The sequence below is a fragment of the Pelophylax lessonae genome, assembly GCF_965119305.1.
Source record: "Pelophylax lessonae genome assembly, chromosome: 2".
NCBI classification, from domain to species: domain Eukaryota; kingdom Metazoa; phylum Chordata; class Amphibia; order Anura; family Ranidae; genus Pelophylax; species Pelophylax lessonae.
Genome location: NC_138769.1, coordinates 104,839,090 through 104,858,602, shown reverse-complemented (window position 1 = coordinate 104,858,602; position 19,513 = coordinate 104,839,090). Strand labels below are relative to the sequence as shown.

Sequence of the window (19,513 nt, the reverse complement as noted above, 5' to 3'; positions counted from 1 at the left end):
CTTGCCAACGGGCTGAGTGGTGGAAGGTTAAATTCCTTGTCAAGCATGTGGCACCCAAATGGTTGGTGTTTTTGCCATGCTTGTTTGAAAATTGCAACAATGCGATCAGCTGCACATGTGTTAAAAAAGACCCAGACAGCTAAGCTGTGGGAGGTGGGCCTGGAGATAACAGAATCTCCAGAATCTGGCATAATAGGGTGGCTGCTCTCTATTATTCTTCCATGGTGGCTGCCTCTTTGGGGTTGTGCCTCACCCTCACTTTCCTCCTCTGGTCTATCTGGCACCCAAGTGGCCTCATCATCATCATCCCCACCATCCTCATTATCACTGGAGGCAACTTGGCAATACCCTGTGGCTGGGGAACATGACTGCCAATTTTTTGTTTACCAGTGTTCTCCCCTCTCTGTCGGCTCATGTTCTTATGTTCCTCAACCTCAGAACCAAGATCTGAATCAAAAAATGGCTGTGCATCGTCAAGGAGAAAGTTGCTGACGCTATGTTCAAATAACTCAGCTGACTCCTCAATGCCTCCTGATGGGGCTATTGCAAGAGTAGCTGTGGACAAGGAGGCAGAATAAGCCACTCTGGCAGCTGCAGTGGACTGCGCACTAGTCTCTGCTTGGGTGGCAAAGGATGAGGAGGTTGATGATGGTTTAGTAAGCCAGTCCACCACCTCCTTTGCATGCTGTGGCTGGATGGCATGGGCAATATCACTAAACAGACGAAATGATGCCCTGCCTTAAGACAGAGCATGTTCCCCTTTGCCTGTGGACCCATACGCTGCTGGCCCCCCTCACAGTGCCATGGGAACGCCTACCTCTCCTTGTTGGCCTCCCAGACATGATGTGGTTGGGCGCTTTTTAACAAAATGTAATAAAGATGGGGACATGTGTAAGTGCATGCACTTTAATCAATGGAAAGTGGTGTTTGGTGCACTTTAACTTGAGTACTCACTACACAGACACACTCCACTGACACACTTCAATATACTGCTGTAAAACTGCACTAACACACTGCACTGTGGTAAACGTGCACTAACGCATTGAAATATACTGTGTTAAACATGCAGTAACGCACTCAAATATACTGCATTAAATGTGCAGTAATGCACTGATAAGTACTGCATTAAACGTGCAGTAATTCACTGATATATACTGCGCTAAATGTACAGTAACGCACGGATATATACTGCGTTGAGTGTGCAGTAACGCACTGATAAATACTGCGTTAACTGTACAGCAATACACTGATATATACGGTACTGCGTTAAACATCCAGTAACTTACGGATATATACTACGTTAAATGGGCAGTAATGTACTGGGTTAAACGTACAGAAACACACTGATATATACTGCATTAAACGTACAGTAATACACGGATATATTCTGCTTTCAGTGTGCAGTAACGCACTGATAAATACTGCATTAAAATGTACAGTAACGCACTGATATATACTGCGTTAAATGTCCAGCAACGTACAGATACTGTATATACTGCATTAAATGTGCATTAATGCACTGATGTATACTGGCTTAAACATACAGAAACGCACTGATATGTACTGCATTAAACATACAGTAACACACCGATATATACTGCGTTAAACGTGCAGTAATTCACTGACTAATATATACTGCATTAAACATACAGAAACGCACTGATATATACTGGCACCCAATTGTTAAACATACAGAAATGCACTGATATGTACTGCGTTAAATGTGCATTAATGCATGGATATAAACTGCAGTAAACATGCAGTAACGCATAGATTTATACTGCGTTAAACGTACAGTAATGCACTGATATATACTGCGTTAAATGTGCAGTAACATACGGATAAATACTGCGTTAAACGTTGAGAAATGCACTGATATATACTGCGTTAAATATACAGAAACGCACTGATATATACTGCGTTAAACATGTAGTAACACACAGATATATACTGCGTTTAATGTGCAGTAATGCAAGGATATATACTGCGTTAAACGTACAGTAACGCACTGATATGTACTGCATTAAACGTGCAGTAACGCACAGATATATACTGCGTTAAACGTTCAGTAACGCACAAATATATACTGTGTTAAACGTGCAGTAATGCACTTATATACTGCAAGAAACCTGCTCTGACAAATTAAACTAAAACTAAAGTAAAAATGAATGGTCACTACACTTGCACTGAACTATCACTAGATTCACTCTAAACTGATTTTCTACACTGACAATAGAATAAGGATAGCACACTATAGCACACTACTCGCTAGTAGCACTGAACAGAGCCCTGTTCTATCTTTCTCTTCACCAATATCACACTACAAATGTCCTCTATAGGGAGAATATTTTTACAGTGTGGGGCAGGACTAAGAGCAATGTGCCATGATTGGATAGAATCATCATTACTTTCTCCAGTCATGGCTCTGACAGTGCTCTGTGCCCTGTTTGGGCAAAGCTTTCAATGCCTCAGCCAATCAGGGCTTCCAATGCGGCGGCGCAGTGCATTGTGGTCATTCAGAGGGCTGAGCAAACGGTCAAATTCCCTGATAATTTGGGTGTTCGTCAAAACGGGCGAACAGCCAGTGTTTGGCTCAAATTCATGCTCGTTCCGAACTGTTCGCCCAACTCTACCAGCTACATCACTAACCTAATCTCAAAATACCAAACAAATCATTCTCTTGGTTCCTTCCAAGACCTCCTGCTTTCTAGCTACTTTGTCACCTCCTCCCATGCTCGACTCTAAGACTTCTCCTGAGCCTCACTTGTCCTTTGGAACTCCCTACCCCAGTATTATCTCCTACGCTGTCCACTATTCGATAGAAAAACCTGAAAACCATATTTTTATTTCTTCCATCAGCTAACCCCCCCACACACAGTTATTACCTTTTGTGTCACTTGACCCTTCCTTTTAGATTATAAGCTCTGATAAGCAGGGCTCTCTGATTCCTCCTGTATTCAATTGTATTGTAACTGTACCGTCTGCCCTCATGTTGTAAAGTGCTGTGAAAACTGTTGCACTAACTAGATAAATCCTGTATTATAATAATAATTTTCACAGAATGAATATGCTAGCAACTTTAATGGACAAATGGCTTTGTAAATTTTCATGTTAAAAACTTTAATTTATAATTCATGTTTTTTTTGTTTTTTTGCTAGGGCCACGCCAAGTTCTTCAGGTTGATTTGTCTATATCCCTTGTGTCTTGGGACCCAGTGCTTTGGGTACATGGTATCCTTTTCTGTCTTGTCCATGGACCTCCAGCATAATGTGAAATGTTTTGTATTGTTTGGATCATGTGAGTCGAAAACCTTTCTATCAGGGTATGACATGCTAGATCAATTGTTTTACCTTATATATGTGTACTTACCTATGTATGTATTCTAAAGTTCCTTCTGATATGCTAACAATCACCATCCCCCTGAGGAAGACTTGACAAGAAGAAATGTGTCGGGGCTCTGGATTTATGCAGTCAGGATCATCGCTTCATTATTTATCATTATTTACTGTTCAAATGGAATGTGGTATTTATATGCTATTACTATTATGATTTTTTTCTAAATTTCCCCTAGAGTGTTTGTTTTGGGGATATTTTAACCACTTCTGGATCGGAAGGCTTTACCCCTTTAATGAACAGGCCTTTTTTTGCAATTCGGCACTGCGTTACTTTAACTGACAATTGCGCGGTTGTGCGACGCTGTACCATAATAAAATTGATGTCCTTTTTTTCCCACAAATAGAACTTTTTTTTAGTGGTATTTGATCACCTCTGCATTTTTTTTTTTGCGTTCTAAACAAAAAAAGAGCAACAAGTCTGAAAAAAAGAAACAACATTTTTTACTTTCTGCTATATAACATTCCCAATAAAAAAAAAAATTAAAATCAAATTTTTTTCATCATTTTAGGACAATTTGTATTCTGCCACATATTTTTGGTATAAAAAAATCCCAATAAGTGTATATTGATTGGTTTGCGCATAAGTTATCGCGTCTACAAACTAGGGGATAGATGGTGTAGTAATGGTGGCAATCAGAGATTTTTAGCGGGACTGCGACATTGCGGCAGACAGATCGGACACCTAACTGACATTTTTGACACTTTGGGGGGACCAGTGACATTACTACAGTAATCAGTGCTAAAAATATGCACTGTTACTGTACTAATGACACTAGCAGGGAAGGGATTAACCAGGGGCGATCAATGGGTTTGATTTGTCCCTAGGGGGTGCTTTCTAACTGTGCAGGGGATGGGCTTTCTGCATGAACACAGAGACCTGTGTTCCTAAATAAGAGTAACTCAGGATCCCTGTGTTCATAACAGACAGAACAGCGGTCTGCCGTGTTTACAACACCAGACCGCCGCTCTTTCTCCATGAAGAGCGATCGCGGGTGCCCAGTGGCGATCACGGCCGCCGGACTGGCTGCTCGGCTTCCTCCATGGCTAATGGGCGTGCACGCCAACATACAGTTACGTCGTTTCGCGGGACAGAACCGACCTACCGCAGCAAAACTGTGGCGGGCAGTCGTTAAGCGGTTAATGTCTACTTTAATAAATATTTGACTTTTTACCAGTATTAGTGTCCAATATATTTATATTTTTGGGTATCACAAGATCCCTTCCCTATTCCCCACCTCTTCCTTTGTGAAGTTTTTTTCATTCTAATCTGGGACTGATACCAAAGTAGCTTCAATTACAGCTATTTAATTGATGGATTAACATTACACCTGCAGTTACATGCAGATGTTGTAATGTATTCAAGGAGCCACTTTACTTTATAGTTTATAGTAGAAAAAGTTATCTTTAATGGATAAAGAAAAGCGAATGATGCATTTACATTTATTTTCTTAAAATATGTGAATTTTGTTTTAGATACGTTGACGTGTGTTTGGCATATATTTATTTTTACATCCAATAGGAAAAAGAAAACAGATTGAAGAGTATTTTCTGCAAATTTGTGCAGTATTTATTAAAATGCCTGTAAAATGCTCTGCATATATTACATCTGCGGCCTTTCTTATACCATAAAATGGTCAGAACACACACTATGATCAATATTTTTTGCAGATAAAAAAGGTTTAATCAATTTTCCCCAGATTACTATGTTCCACAATGTCACAAAGTAGAGGCTATGTGGAAGACACTACCCATGTCATCTTCTAACCTCCTCTAAACAGTTATGGCTGGAACCCAACAACTAATTAATATTAATAAGTCCCATCACACTGTTAAATCAAGTTACTCTGAAATTGTCCGTCATTGTCACCATGTTACAATTTTCTTCTCGCTGACCAGCTCCCCATATGGTGAAGCTGAATCAGGTGGTAGCAGAGCAAGATAAGTTGGGGTCTCGGCTCCTTCATCTGGAGACTTGGGGGCTTTGGGACCAGCCATATCAGTCCTCACCCAACCTGGACAGCAGGCATTTAGGACGATGCCCTCGCCTTTCCGAGTCTCCTTTAGTTGTCGAGCTTGGATCCTGGATAATACAGTCACTCCAATTTTGGATGTCCCGTAAGCACTGTCCGACCATCCTTGGTCTTTGTGGATTCCCTTCTTGGCATCTTCCACAAACTTCTCCATTAGTTTCACCAACTCTTCCTCAGTGATGGTGTTACTGCGGAATTTTTCCTGCAGTTCAGGGCTGCATTTTACAAGAGACATAGAGCTCATCATGCTGGAAACATTGACAACTCACCCTAAAAGAGAACAAAAGTCTTTGATAATGAAAACTTGGAGCTACGTTTTTAGATAACACAAACAATTTTAAAGCTTAACTCCAGCTGGAAAAAAACACCCTTGCAATTGTGAACCCCCACTACAAGGGTTAAATTCTTGTCAAGGGGGTACAGGAATAAGGAGTAATATTTACTTTATTCCGGTCTCCAGCAGGCTTTCTCCATCCAGTACTGCTGCCTCTCTAATGCACTCTTTGCCATGGTCGCATGCTCGCCTTCTTCGCATACAAGCAGGGTTAAAAGCCCTGCACTATACGTGATTGGTAAAAGAAAACCCCAAAGTAATTGGAATTGATATAGCGCTTGCTGTTAATATTCAGGGGTAAAACAATTGCTTGTTAATAACCCGGATAAAAATGTGTGGGACAAGTATAGATGTAATATAAGTGGAACTAATTTTAAACTCAATAAATAGCATATACTATATCACACAAATAAATCATCATATATCAGGTGATAAATCAATCAATTGCCAAGTGCCTTATAGTGCAAATACGTGCAAAAATTGTGCAAAACAGTCCAAATAAAGTTCATATGTGGTTTATATAAATAACTTCAGTGCCAAAAGGAAAGAAAGTGCAAATGCTTGTGCCGGATCCTCCAGTGGTCCAGCTGTTGATACTTATAATGTGGCTTTAAGAAATAATGGGGGTTGTGCACTCACCAGAGGTTGTAGGTCTTAATTGCCGTATGGCAAAAAGACCATAAGAGCCTTATGGCCTTCCTGGCCAGAGGGATGTCGACTGCTGGGCTTTGTAGTCCCCTATGGTCCGGATCTCCTTCCACAGTAGACTGAATCCTCAGTAGACTGAGTACCGGCTTGCGTACTCACCGCTCTCCACGCACAGGCTCAGCACAGCAGGCGCGATTTTTTAAATTTTAAAAACCTTCTTGTATTGCACTATTAATTATACCTATTAAAGCATTTTAATGGTACTGCACTATTGGGAGCATTTTTTCATTCCAATCGGACCCTGAGGATCCAGTCTACTGCGGAAGGAGATCTGGACCATAGGGGACTACAAAGCCCAGCAGTCGCCATCCCTCTGGTCAGGAAGGCCATAAGGCTCTTATGGTCTTTTTGCCATACGGCAATTAAGACCTACAACCTCTGGTGAGTGCACAACCCCCATTATTTCTTAAAGCCACATTATAAGTATCAACAGCTGGACCACTGGAGGATCCGGCACAAGCATTTGCACTTTCTTTCCTTTTGGCACTGAAGTTATTTATATAAACCACATATGAACTTTATTTGGACTTTTTTGCACAATTTTGGCAATTGATTGATTGCTTATCACCTGATATATGATGATTTATTTGTGTGATATAGTATATGCTATTTATTGAGTTTAAAATTAGTTCCACTTATATTACATTTATACTTGTCCCACACATTTTTATCCGGGTTATTAACAAGCAATTGTTTTACCCCTGGATATTAACAGCAAGCGCTATATCAATTACAATTACTTTGGTGTTTTCTTTAACCAGATATTTTTAACTTATAGCAGCTGCTACCACTATTCTCCCCCCCCCCCTATATATTAAATCACCTTCACATTCCCCTCATAGATTAGGCTATCCATAGGCGCGAAGAATATACACCTTTGGGAGTATATACCTCTATCACTATACGTGACTATAATAACAGCCCGGGGCACCAGAAAGAAGAGGACAGTGCCAAAGTTGACAGCAAGGTAGGTAATACAGCTTCTTCTGATACTTCTACAAATAGCAAAAATCTAATCCTTTCTAGTTTGGGGGGACCCCACTGCAAGGGTATTGCTTTTACAATCCCAGAGTTCAGCTTTAATCTACAGAAGGTGAAATGAATGTACAATTTTGAAACCATCTATTCCAAACCAGGCTGCATCACACATACTAAAGGAGCTATTGGAAATTATTTTCTATTGTTATCATTGAAGAAAGCCAGCTGCAGTATTTTAAAAACTATCTGCAACTTGATATGCCAGTCTTGTGCTTTGTGTTAGTTTTCCAGATTGCTCTCCACAATGCCGTGAAACTATACTTGACTATATATGTTGAAATTACACTCCCTCAGCCAAAACTACATACCACACCCTGGTATTCAATTGTCACATCCTAGAACCCTAAATGACAGTAGAGGTTCTAGCATTTCACAGTTAAATAATATGGGGTAGGGTTGGACACCAGCAGTATTTCTGGGAAAAACTACCAGCCTTATGGTCTCCTTCTGTTTAAGAACCTTGGCAACAAATCCCATTTGTACCCATTCTCTAAATACCATCAGTTGGCAAACCCAACCAGCAGTGGTGGTCTAATCTTAACTTGGAGGGAAGTCATTGTTTCTACCTTGAGCTTAGGACTCAAGGGTCACAGGAACACAGAGATTGATTTGAACACTAAGACAGGTACTTGGAGGCTCAGCTTGTTGTAGATCAGTACTGTTGATACATTGGGCACATTTAAGGCCAGATCAGGTTCACTTTCACTTGGGTCATTTCTCGCAAGACATACAGCAATCATGTCACAACCCAACGGTTCTCTTTAACTTGCTGATGACACTATGCTTCAGCGATGGGTAGATTGCGGTTCCAGTGGCCACTAGCAGATGATTACCCACAGCATTCGCACATCTGATATCCACCTGCATAAAATCCTACCATTGTGGGACAGTGTGGTTTCTGGTTCTCTCTGTGATCCTGTACAAAGCCTTTTCTACTCTTAGCCCTGCCAGTCTGGTTCCTGCCCAGCATCCTATTTTATGCCCTGTATACCTTGTATATTGTTTGTGTATTCTTATTTGCTTTTGTATTTTCTGTATTGTGGTTACTGTGGATAGTTTCATTGCTTATCTGGTTTAAATCTCATTTGCTCAACATTACTGCTACTTTGGCTATATTTGCACTGTTTTGAAATAAACACTTTTACATTGTGTCTGAAAGGCCACTTTCACATTGGACGCACTCCGCCAGGAGACCATCTGCTGAGCAGGAAATCTGTCTACTGATCCCTGCTGAGCAGGTGAATGGCTGATCCGTGTCTGCTTAGCTTATGCAGAGCAGGTACAGACACATTCCGTTCTCCTCCATGGGCGGTTGGGTGTAAATGGTCCACCTGTCCGTTTACACCCGACTGCCATCCGATCCGGTCTGATACGCTGGATGGATGGGGAAAGGATCCCCAAATGTCTGTTTTTAGCAGATCTGATTGGATGTTGGCAGGTGTAAACGGACAAATGTCTGTTTACATCTGCCAGTTTAGAGAGGACAACGGAGGGTCTGATCAGGTCCACCTGAAAAACTGACACGCGGATCCGATCGGTCCGCCCATCTGAAAGGTGCCTTAAGGTTCTCATTTATTCAAGTCATAGTTTCATCTAAAATATCTACCAGACCTCTTCGCACCACACAAGACCTCCTGCTCTCTAGCTCCCTTGTCACATCCTCCATGTTTGTCTCCAGGACTTCTCCAGAGCCTCTCCCACCCTCTGAAACTCCCTACATTAGTCCATCTGGCTATCTTCTACTTTGTCTGCCTTCAGCCAATCCTTGAAAACTCATCTCTTTAAGGAAGCCTATCCCGCCTTTACCTAAATTTCTCCATCAACCAATTAAACCCTCTAGTATTGAATTTTAACTACGCTGTCAACCTTTCTTTTGTAAAGCATTGCACAAACTGTAGTCACTATAAAAAATCCTGTATAATAATCTTAATAATAATGGTATGGCTAGTTAACTTGCTATATAAAGTTTTGTTACTCCTTGTAGCCAGTTCTGATAATTGCCACCATTTATAATTACATGGAAAATGCAAACACCTAAATCAAAATTACTATAAAATGTGTCATGGCAAATATTGCATAAGATTAGGAGGTGTGGAAGCAACATTATATGTGGGCTACCTTAACCTGGAGTCTGCATACTGCTTTGCTAGATAACATTTCTGGTCACATTGATTGCACAAAATTCGGACACACATTTTTCTGACATCTACGCATCGCTACAACCTGAGGAGCTAGCATATAAGATAAACCCCAACTTACCGTTTGGCTTAATAAGTGGCAACAGCTCATGGCAAACATCTCTTGTGGCAAAGAAGTTGGTTTTCAGTGTCACTTCAGCTTGTGTGCCAAACGGGGTTGTGTCTGCAGCTGGAAATTTAAGAATGAGAAGTGTATTAGAAAATAGAGCTAGCAGTACTAAGCACTTATAGAAAATGTTCACCTTTATAACATCCATGTAACACTTTTTGTTCCATTCTTATTTTCTCCTTTATAGTTGGGTACCTACAGTATATTTCCATTACACATCTACACACTTTGCTCTGTTTTTACACTAGGGATGCACCGAAATGAAATTCTTGGCCGAAGCCGAATAATAATAAAATGTTTGGCCGAAGGCCGAATACCGAACGCGGTGTTTCACATTTTTTCCATTTATTTTGCCAATTTTTTGTCCTCTCTCTTGTCCTCTCGCGTCTCTCTCTCTCTCTTGTCCTCTCACTCTCTCTCTCTTGTCCTCTCATGTCTCTCTCTCTCTCTCTTGTCCTCTCTCTCTCTCTTGTCCTCTCATGTCTCTCTCTCTCCCTAAATGTTACTGTAGGGAATGGGATTTAGTGCACACTGCAGCCTTGTACCATAGGGTTAATGTTAGTGACACTGTAGGGATTGGGAAGGATGCTGGGAATGAAAATCAGGAAGCATGCAGGCAGCCTTGTAAATTTTAATTGCAGATACTGGGCAGGTCAGGGTTAATGTGGTAACATCAATTACTCAGTGACAGTCAGTCAGTGTCAGTGTGGACTCGATCAGATTATACCGTGACAGACAGTCTCTCATAGTGGTGGTAGTAGGAGGCTGGAGGTGGACTAGTAGTAGCCTGGAAAGGAGCACAGCCGCATACATACATTACTCACTCGTGCACTGCAGCCCGCCCCACACATTCAGTGAGTCTTACTCTCCTCCCTAGTTTTTTCAATGGCACATTCAGGAAGCCAATCACGCCGTGAGTAGCGGCACAGCGGAACCAATCAGGTGTGCAGGCACGCGTGATTGGTTCGCTGTGCAGCTAATCACGGCGTGATTGGCTTCCTGAATGTGCCATTGAAAAAACTAGGGAGGAGAGTAAGACTCACTGAATGTGTGGGGCAGGCTGCAGTGCACGAGTGAGTAATGTATGTATGCTCACCGCTGAAGTGTCCCGGCTTCACGGAAGTCTGTGAGTCCTCCTGTCCTCCTCCGAGTCCCTTCCCCCTATAAATATCGTGACCTCGGCGATATGAATATCGCCTACAGCCACAGAACGATAGTCGATATCATATCGACTATCGTTCAGCCCTATTATTCAGCACAAAATTATTCGGCCTTTTGACTTATTCGGCCGAACACCGAAAGTGCTATTTTTTCTATTTTCGGCCGAATAATGTTCGGCCGCCGAACATTCGGTGCATCCCTACTTTACACACTGTCCATTTATCCCACTTTTTCGAGTTGAGTGATCCAGTGGCGGCTGGTGCTCAAAATATTTGGGGGGGCGCAAACAGAAAAATGTAATAGGCATTGCTTTGTGGCAAAAAACGCAGCAAAAAATAGTGTGAAAGGGGCCTTCAGTGATCAAAATATAGTGTGCCCCCTTAAATGCAGAGTGACCACAGTATGCCCCCTTCAATGCAGAGTGACCACAGCGTGCCCCCATCAATGTAGAGTGACCACAGCGTGCCCCCATCAATGTAGAGTGACCACAGCATGCCCCCATCAATGTAGAGTGACCACAGCGTACCCCCATCAATGTACAGTGACCACAGCGTGCCTCCTTCAATGCAGAGTGACCACAGCATGCCCCCTTCAATGCAGAGTGACCACAGCGTGCCCCCATCAATGTAGAGGGACTACAGCATGCCCCCATCAATGTAGAGTGACCACAGTATGCCCCCATCAATGTAGAGTGACCACAGCGTGCCCCCATCAATGTAGAGTGACCACAGCGTGCCCCCATCAATGTAGAGTGACCACAGCGTCCCTTGGGTGGTCCTCAATCTCTCAATCAATCTCCCTCATTACACTGTGAGTACAGGGTGCAGTGGTGAGGCCTCTCCAGAGGGACGGTCCATGACATCCTGCACTAGAAAATGAGTTATAGCAGGGGACACCAACGGAGAGGTATTGGGTATTGCAGCCAGCTTTTTACATTGCCTACCATTACAAAAAAAAGTTGAACTTTGAGGTTTCTACAGACCTGTTGCAATCGGTTGGGTAGATGAAGATCCCGCACAGGACGGTGAGGGCAGAGGTGCCCAGCAGGCAGAGGCTCCAAGGGCATTTCCAGCACAGCATCGTCCTTCGCATGGCCAGGGCCAGGGGTCCCCATCGCCCTAACAGTGTGCTGCCGGCTCTGCAGCTTCTCCATCCTCCGAGTGTCCGCCTCCTCCCGCTGCAGCGCCGCCTCCCAGCTTGTCTGTTCGACCGTCCGGCTGTCAGCTCCCTATTGTGCTGAACGAGGGGGGGGTTAGAGAGGAGTATCCCTGACCGATCACCCCCGGGATACCCTCATTATTACCACCACGGCGCCACTGATTACAGACCCCTCCCAATCAGCGGCGTCCTCAGTCCTCCCCAGCCAATGGCATGGGGTTTGCCTTTCGGCCAATCAGGAAGCACGTATCTGCCGCGCTTCCTGATTGGCCAGGAGGAGGATCCGTCTGACAATAGCGAATTTTCATTCGCTATTGTCACACAATGGGTGGGCTCAGCAGGGCCAGATTAACATAGGGGCTATTGGAGCTGCAGCTCCAGGCCCCTACCTTAATATAGGCCCCGGGTTGGCCATATTCACTGTTACCGCTCTTGTGTCACTTGTAAACACAGAAGTCTGGCTTCTATGCTCGCTTACCCAGGCAGCTCCCTCAGAACCTCCCCACACAGCAAGAAGGCCGGACAAGGAGGGACAGTTGCCAATGCATGGATGTGTTTATGGGCTTCAGAGACAGCATCCCATGTTGAATTAGGCATGCATGGCTGCACCCTTCCTCCTCTGGGTGCATGCCAAGGCACGGCCCTTAAGGCCCTTCAAAATCCTCAGCACCAAGCCCATGATGCTCTTAATCCGGCCCTGGGGCTCAGGGCGCACTGCTCTGCTCCCTGGGTCCACCCTTTGCATCACCCTATCAGAGCCTCTGGCTCTAATCAGGTGACTAAAAAAAAAAAATGTCCCTTTAAACTCCATGCGTCCGGCGCCCCGCATGTAGATTAGGGGGCCGGATGCATGAATAGGGGGGCGGTGCCCCTGCGCCCCCAACACACCGGCCGCCACTGGAGTGATCTACTGTATATGTATTGATAATGACATCTGACAAACCTGGTCCTGTATACCTGTGTGCTTGTTTGACTTTGGCGGAGACAATAGACTGTGAGATGTCTTCAGGGAAAGGCCTGACACTAATGGTTCCAAGTACACCATGTGAAGTTACTGTGTTACATGCTGGTACCTTATAAACACAGAAATAAAAATAATTTCTAATGTGCATTCCCCTTGATCCAGAGCTCCGTACCAAATTCCTTTTATATTCTCCTGTTTTTGAGAAAACTGCAACTCTATGTATACCTATCACAAACCAGGGCAATTCAAAGCATATGTGCCCTGAAGAAGTCAATTGACACAATGCACAGGACTAAGTCTCGATTATATCATTGGTCACTCTGACAGAGCTCCAGCGTTTTTCTGTGAAGAGAGGAGAACCTTCCAGAAGAACAACCATCTCTGCAGCACTCCACCAATCAGGCCTGTATGGTAGAGCGGCCAGAGAGAAGCCACTCCACAGTAAAAGGCACATGACAGCCCGCTTAAAGTTTGCCAAAAGGCACCTGAAAGACTCTAAGACCGTGAGAAACAAAATTATCTGGTCTGATGAAACAAAGATTGAACTCTTTGGTCTGAATGGCAAGAGTCATGGCTGGATGAAACCAGGCACCGCTCATCACCTGGCCAACACTATCCCTATAGTGAAGCATGGTTGTGGCAGCATCATGCTGTGGGTGGGTTTTTCAGCGGCAGGAACTGGGAGACTAGTCATGATCAAGGGAAACAGGAATGCAGTAATGTAAAGTGATTGGCACGAAGGTTCATCTTCCAACAGGACAATAACCCTAAGCACACAGCCAAGATAACAACTCTGTGATCGTCCTTAACTGGACCAGCCAGAGCCCAGACTTGAACCTGATTGAACATCTCTGGGGAAATCTGAAAATGGCTGTGGACCAACGCTCCCCATCCAACCTGATGGGGCTTGAGAATTACCGCAAAGAAGAATGGGAGAAACTCACCAAAAATAAGTGTGCCAAGCTAGTAGCATCTTACTCCTAAAGACTTGAGGCTTTAATTGGTGCCAAAGGTGCTTCAACAAAGTATTCAGCAAAGGCGGTGAATACTTATGTACATGAGATTTTTTTGTTTTTTATTTTTAAAAAATTAGCAAAATTTTAAAGAACAAACTTCTTTCACGTTGTCATTATGGGGTATTGTTTGTAGACTTTTGAAAAAAATAATTAATTTAATCCATTTTGGAATAAGGCTTGTAACATAACAAAATGTGTAAAAAGTGGAGCACTGTGAATACTTTCCGGATGCACTATATATATATGATGTCCATAGCTGTTTCAAATGCCACTTTATGCATTTAAATACCTCCATAGACCCAGTTTGTCCAGACACTATGATCACCTGCTGATTTGGCACTATCCATAGACAGCTTAACTCTTTCATAAGACACAGAAGTTTAATTCAATGCAATTTTACTTTAGGTAATTACAGTACAAAAGATGTTTTCCAGTCGTTGGAATGTTTAAGGCAGGTCATAGATTATATGATTTTCCTATAGTTGCAGGAAAGAGAATTGCTTAATTCTCCCAGCAACAGCTAGTGTTCATGGGGGATCACGGGTGCAATGCCAGGCTTCTATAGACTCTCAGTATAAAAAGATAAATCAGGAAGATTAATGAACTATGAGAGTGCTCACCAGCGCCCTCATAGTTCATTGAGAACTATAAGCCATCAACCACGATGTCTGACAGTATTTGTAGTCTATTCATTCACAGGAATGAATGATGCGGCCGTCTGACCGCGCTGGTTTCAAATTGTGACAGCGGGAGCACGGAGAGGATCCACCACCCGCTGTCACAAAGAGGGGGGATTGGGGGAAAAAGTTGTAGATGCTGGAACATGTTACATGTTACACCCTAAAAACAACTGGAACATTTACCATGTTCCAAAGGTGTACTTATCCTTTATTGCAGTTCAACATAACACAGAAAATATACAATACATATTAGTAGGACGGGACAATCACCAAAGGTGACCATCTGTCCACTGAGGGGAGAAGTGGAGGTAGTGCACTAAGGTTGTCACATTATAAGAAGATCTGAAGTAAAATTGGCGTTTGAGGAAATTACAATTGCACAGATCTAGGAGTGGCGATTCAACTGTGAACTGTTTGGCATGGATTACCTTGTATTTACTACTGCACTTTGCACATTGACTGTGGAATGTAATTAACAGCATATTTTTGATAATCAGCAAATTTGGCACGTGTGTCTTTTAATGATATTGCACATGATTGAAGGCACTATTATCTATTGGGTATAGTCTAGTGCTGCAATAAATTTACTTCATTTTGGTTGTGTTTTCAATAGTTTTATTGGTATTATACCATAGGAAAGTATATTATAGGGCATATCCATATATCTACAAAGATATACAGTATCCAGAACAGTATCCAGAACTGGTGTTTCATAAGGTTGTTAAACAATAATTACAAAATCCTTAGACATAGTCATTTGAAGTATTACAGCCTATGCACATTGTCACCTAGATTACTCAAGGGAGGGGGAGACTGTAAAAGGTATGATAAAGGTATGTAAGTATAAAAGAAAGTAATATACCCATTACATGTACATATTGTCATAAAAACATGACATAGTAGTTCAAGTGGTTGTGAAGTCAGATTCCTAAATCACTTGCATCTCCTCTGTTTTATGAAGAAACTAAGTACAGTGTGTCCGTTGTGCTACGTTGTGCGGTCACGTGACCTCCCTCTGCTCTCGACAGAATGTAAATATTCGCCAGCAGACCAAGGATCTTCAATTACAAACAGCAGAGATGTATAGTAACTAAGTAGAACTACTTCACTACTGTACTTAAGTACCGAAAGGCGGTATCTGTACTTTCCTAGAGTAGAATTTTTTTCTCCTACTTCCACTTTTACTTCACTACATTTTTTCGATGATTTCAATACTTCTACTCCGATATTTTTTTTTTGTGCTGCATAGTTACTCGTTACAATTATAAAAATTACCACTGCCAGAACAGTAGATGGCAGGTTTCATGAAGCTCAAAACATGTGTATTATCAGCGCATACGAAAATAAATGCTACTGTATGTATAAATAAAAGATGCATTTGAAATAATAAAAAACAATATGATGTTCAAACTTTTGACTTCTTTCTTTAATAACTACATAACACAGTACTTGTACTTTTACTTTCAGTACTTGAGTAGCAATTTTTTTTTTCAAAACTACTGGTACTTTCACTTTCAGTACTTGAGTAGCAAAATTTTTAAAAAAACTACTTGCAATACTTAAGTACAAAAAATGTTGAATACTTTAGTACTTCTACTCAAGTCACTTTTTGATCGAACACTTCCACTTCTACTCAAGTCACTTTTTGATCGAGCACTTGTACTTTTACTCAAGTATGGGTTTCAAGTACTTTATACAACTCTGCCAAACAGCTTTTTATTGAAGAAAGATCAAACCAGCTTATCCAGCCAATCCATTCCCTCTGCTCTCTTTCCCCGATCTAAGGAGAGCAGTGGGAGGGGCTGAAATTCTCCTCTGGCGTAAGCCAGCTAGCAGAGGGTGGTCACGTGACCGCAAAGCAGTGCTGTGCAAGAAGGTTTTTAGGATTATAATTTTTTTAAAAACTGACACACTGTACTTAATAACATCATAAAACAGAAGGGATGTAAGTGATTTATACTGTATATGTTACAGCTTCGGTGAATAGAGGCAGGAGGGGAGGGGGGGGGGGAGGTCTCAACACAGACTAGGAAATGACAGGCAGAGAGGGGGAGAGAGGAGAACAGCGTGATGACGGAGGCACGTAAACTGACGACAGTATCATAGATCAGCAGCCATTTTACGGTGATCAGTACACATTGGGTGACATAGGAACAGCCAGGATTTTACAACATAGAATTGGGCAAATGGCACTGCCATTTAAAGGAACAGGAGAATTTTTTTTTTATTTTTAGGGTTACAACCACTTTAAGGATATACAGGACAAGGAGAAGAAATAAAAGCAACTAACTGGGTGACAGGTGACATTTTCAAAAGCCCATTCATAAACCATCTTTTCATAAAGTCGATACATGAACATTAGGATGGTGGAGCCAACCTTTCCATGTGGAGTGAAACATATTAGATTTATTTTGTCTACAAGTGATCAATCTTAAGTGCATACATTGTAAGTTGATCCTGTGGACAATATCACATGTCAGGTGCCAGGTGACCTCTACTGATAAGATATTGATGACCTAGCAGCAGTGTATCACCATAGTCTAGTAGTTATGAGGGTGCAGCTTGACTCCATTTAGAATATGTATAATTTCAGGGTGAATATGACATTGTAAAAGCTGTTAATGCTTCTGCAGGCTCATAAAAAACGTAGAATAGAACCTGTTTGGGCCACAGTTTCTCCAACATTGTGAGGAATGCAACAAGAAAACAAAGCCTGTCTGGAATACCAAAGGAGGTGACATCTTGGTGGACAAGCTGAGTGTCTTTCGTATATCCAAACTGTAGAGATAGCAAAAGTAGGCAGCCGGTAATTTGAGGCATCCATAAGCAAAAATTATTTTATTTGCTACAGGGTGATTGCAAACAGCAAATCTTACGCGTTTCTTCCCAAAGCCTTAATCATAGCCAATAACAATAAATAAGGCTTTGGGCTTAAATGCGTAAGTTTTGTATTTTTTAATCACTATGTAGCAAATAAAATGATTTTGCATGTGGATGCCTTGCGTTACCGGTTGCCTACTTTTGCTATTGTGAGGAATAGTCTGAGGAAAATTTAGAGAAACTGTAAGGAGCCAGATACCATCTCCACAGCATCTTCTGTGAGTCCCAGTGGTCTATACATCAAGATAGGAATAAGTTCACCTTAATGGCTGACAGTCAGTCTTTCCATAAAATCAGATTTTCGCATAGAGGGCAATTTGATTTATTTTTAAATTTGTGGTTTACACAATGAAGTGCTGGCCGGGCTAATTAGGTAGGGAGGTGGTGTTCAGCATTTACATTTTTTTATTTTATTTCTGCAATTCATTGAAAAAATGTATAATACACAAAAGAGAATCTCAACCTTTCAGGACACAGCGGATGAGAGGCAAATCCTTTTGACCTACTGTATGTCTAGCTGAATGCTCCATCTGAACCGGGTCTGTCTCTTATACACCAGCTCTCATATGACTTGATTCTTTGTACACTAACCAGGCCAATTCAAAGCATAAGTCCCCTGCCAAGCAACCCAACACCAACATTACAGACGTATAGACCTCTCATTCTAATGCCCTGGAGCTTGACTGAGAAGCTTGCTGAGTAGCTAAGGGAGCTCAGACCTTCCACACTGGTTGACACAAACAACTTGACACATGGTAACATCCTACAGTATGGTGAGTGTTGTCACCCTATGTCAGGAATTGTGTTACTTGCCAGATTATCAGGTGAAAATAGAGGGAAAAAAAGCCCCCCAAAAATGAAGCAACCACCACATCTAAGGATTTTAGATTAGGAATTTAGATTAAAGGTTTGTTCTTGAGTTTAGATATCAACACCTAAAGTACAGGTCTTACTTTTGTGCTGTATGTCCTTGTCAACTGCTATCAGTCAACCATTGGGAGCACAGTGTTACATTTAGACATGTGCCAATTAAATTAAATATTGGGCAAATCTCATAATTTAAGCAGAAAATGTTTAGTTGTCCTTAATATGTGCAATCTGATGTCTGATCTGGAAGAGAATTGTCAAATTCATGAACCCAAACAATTCTTTAACTCAATGACCCTCTGCAGTTTAAATAAATATTATCTAGGGGAATCGGAAACTCACAACACACTTATTTCATTCTTTAAATTTAAGAACTCACCTTTGAAAGCAATGCCGGCATTATTGATCAGCACATCCAGCCCCCCATATTTTTCCTTTAGGAAGTTCCGCAGGGCCCAGACGCTGTTAAGATCATTGATGTCCAGCTGGTGGAATAGTGGGGACAATCCTTCCTTCTTCAAAGCCTGAACAGCTTCTTCTCCCAGCTGAGTGTTCCTGGCTGTCAGATAGACATCTCCCTTAAACTGCTTACACAGTGCCCTGACTATAGCCAGGCCTATACCTTTATTACTCCCTGTCACCACTGCCACCCGAACACTAGACATGCTGCCTGTGACTGTGAAGGACAAAGCAAATTAACAGCACAGTGTCAACTGCAACTGGCATTTATAATGAAGGCTCCACCCCAGGCATGTAGATAAGGAAGATCATATTCTATTACTGTAACCAAGCATTACATATACACTTCATGCTGCTTTATGGCAACACACTGTTACTGCCATCTAGTGCTGGAATAGTAAACTGTTGCAAATTACATAAATATTTTTCTCTTGATTATAAAATCAATTTTCTGAAATAAACATTCCAAGGAAAAACATTATTTGCCCTCCTAAAAAGTCAATCTTACTATGGTTA

General features: G+C 42.0%; 1 pseudogene across 1 annotated transcript; it reads right to left on the bottom strand.

The window, feature by feature from the left end:
- Window positions 1-5,045: 5,045 nt before the first annotated feature.
- On the bottom strand, window positions 5,046-19,209 carry LOC309545842 (carbonyl reductase [NADPH] 1-like; annotated as a pseudogene). Its single transcript has 3 exons — window positions 18,918-19,209; window positions 9,765-9,872; window positions 5,046-5,695 (listed from the first exon to the last, which is right to left on the bottom strand). The product of its transcript is annotated as a carbonyl reductase [NADPH] 1-like (transcript).
- Between the last annotated feature and the right edge of the window lie 304 nt (window positions 19,210-19,513).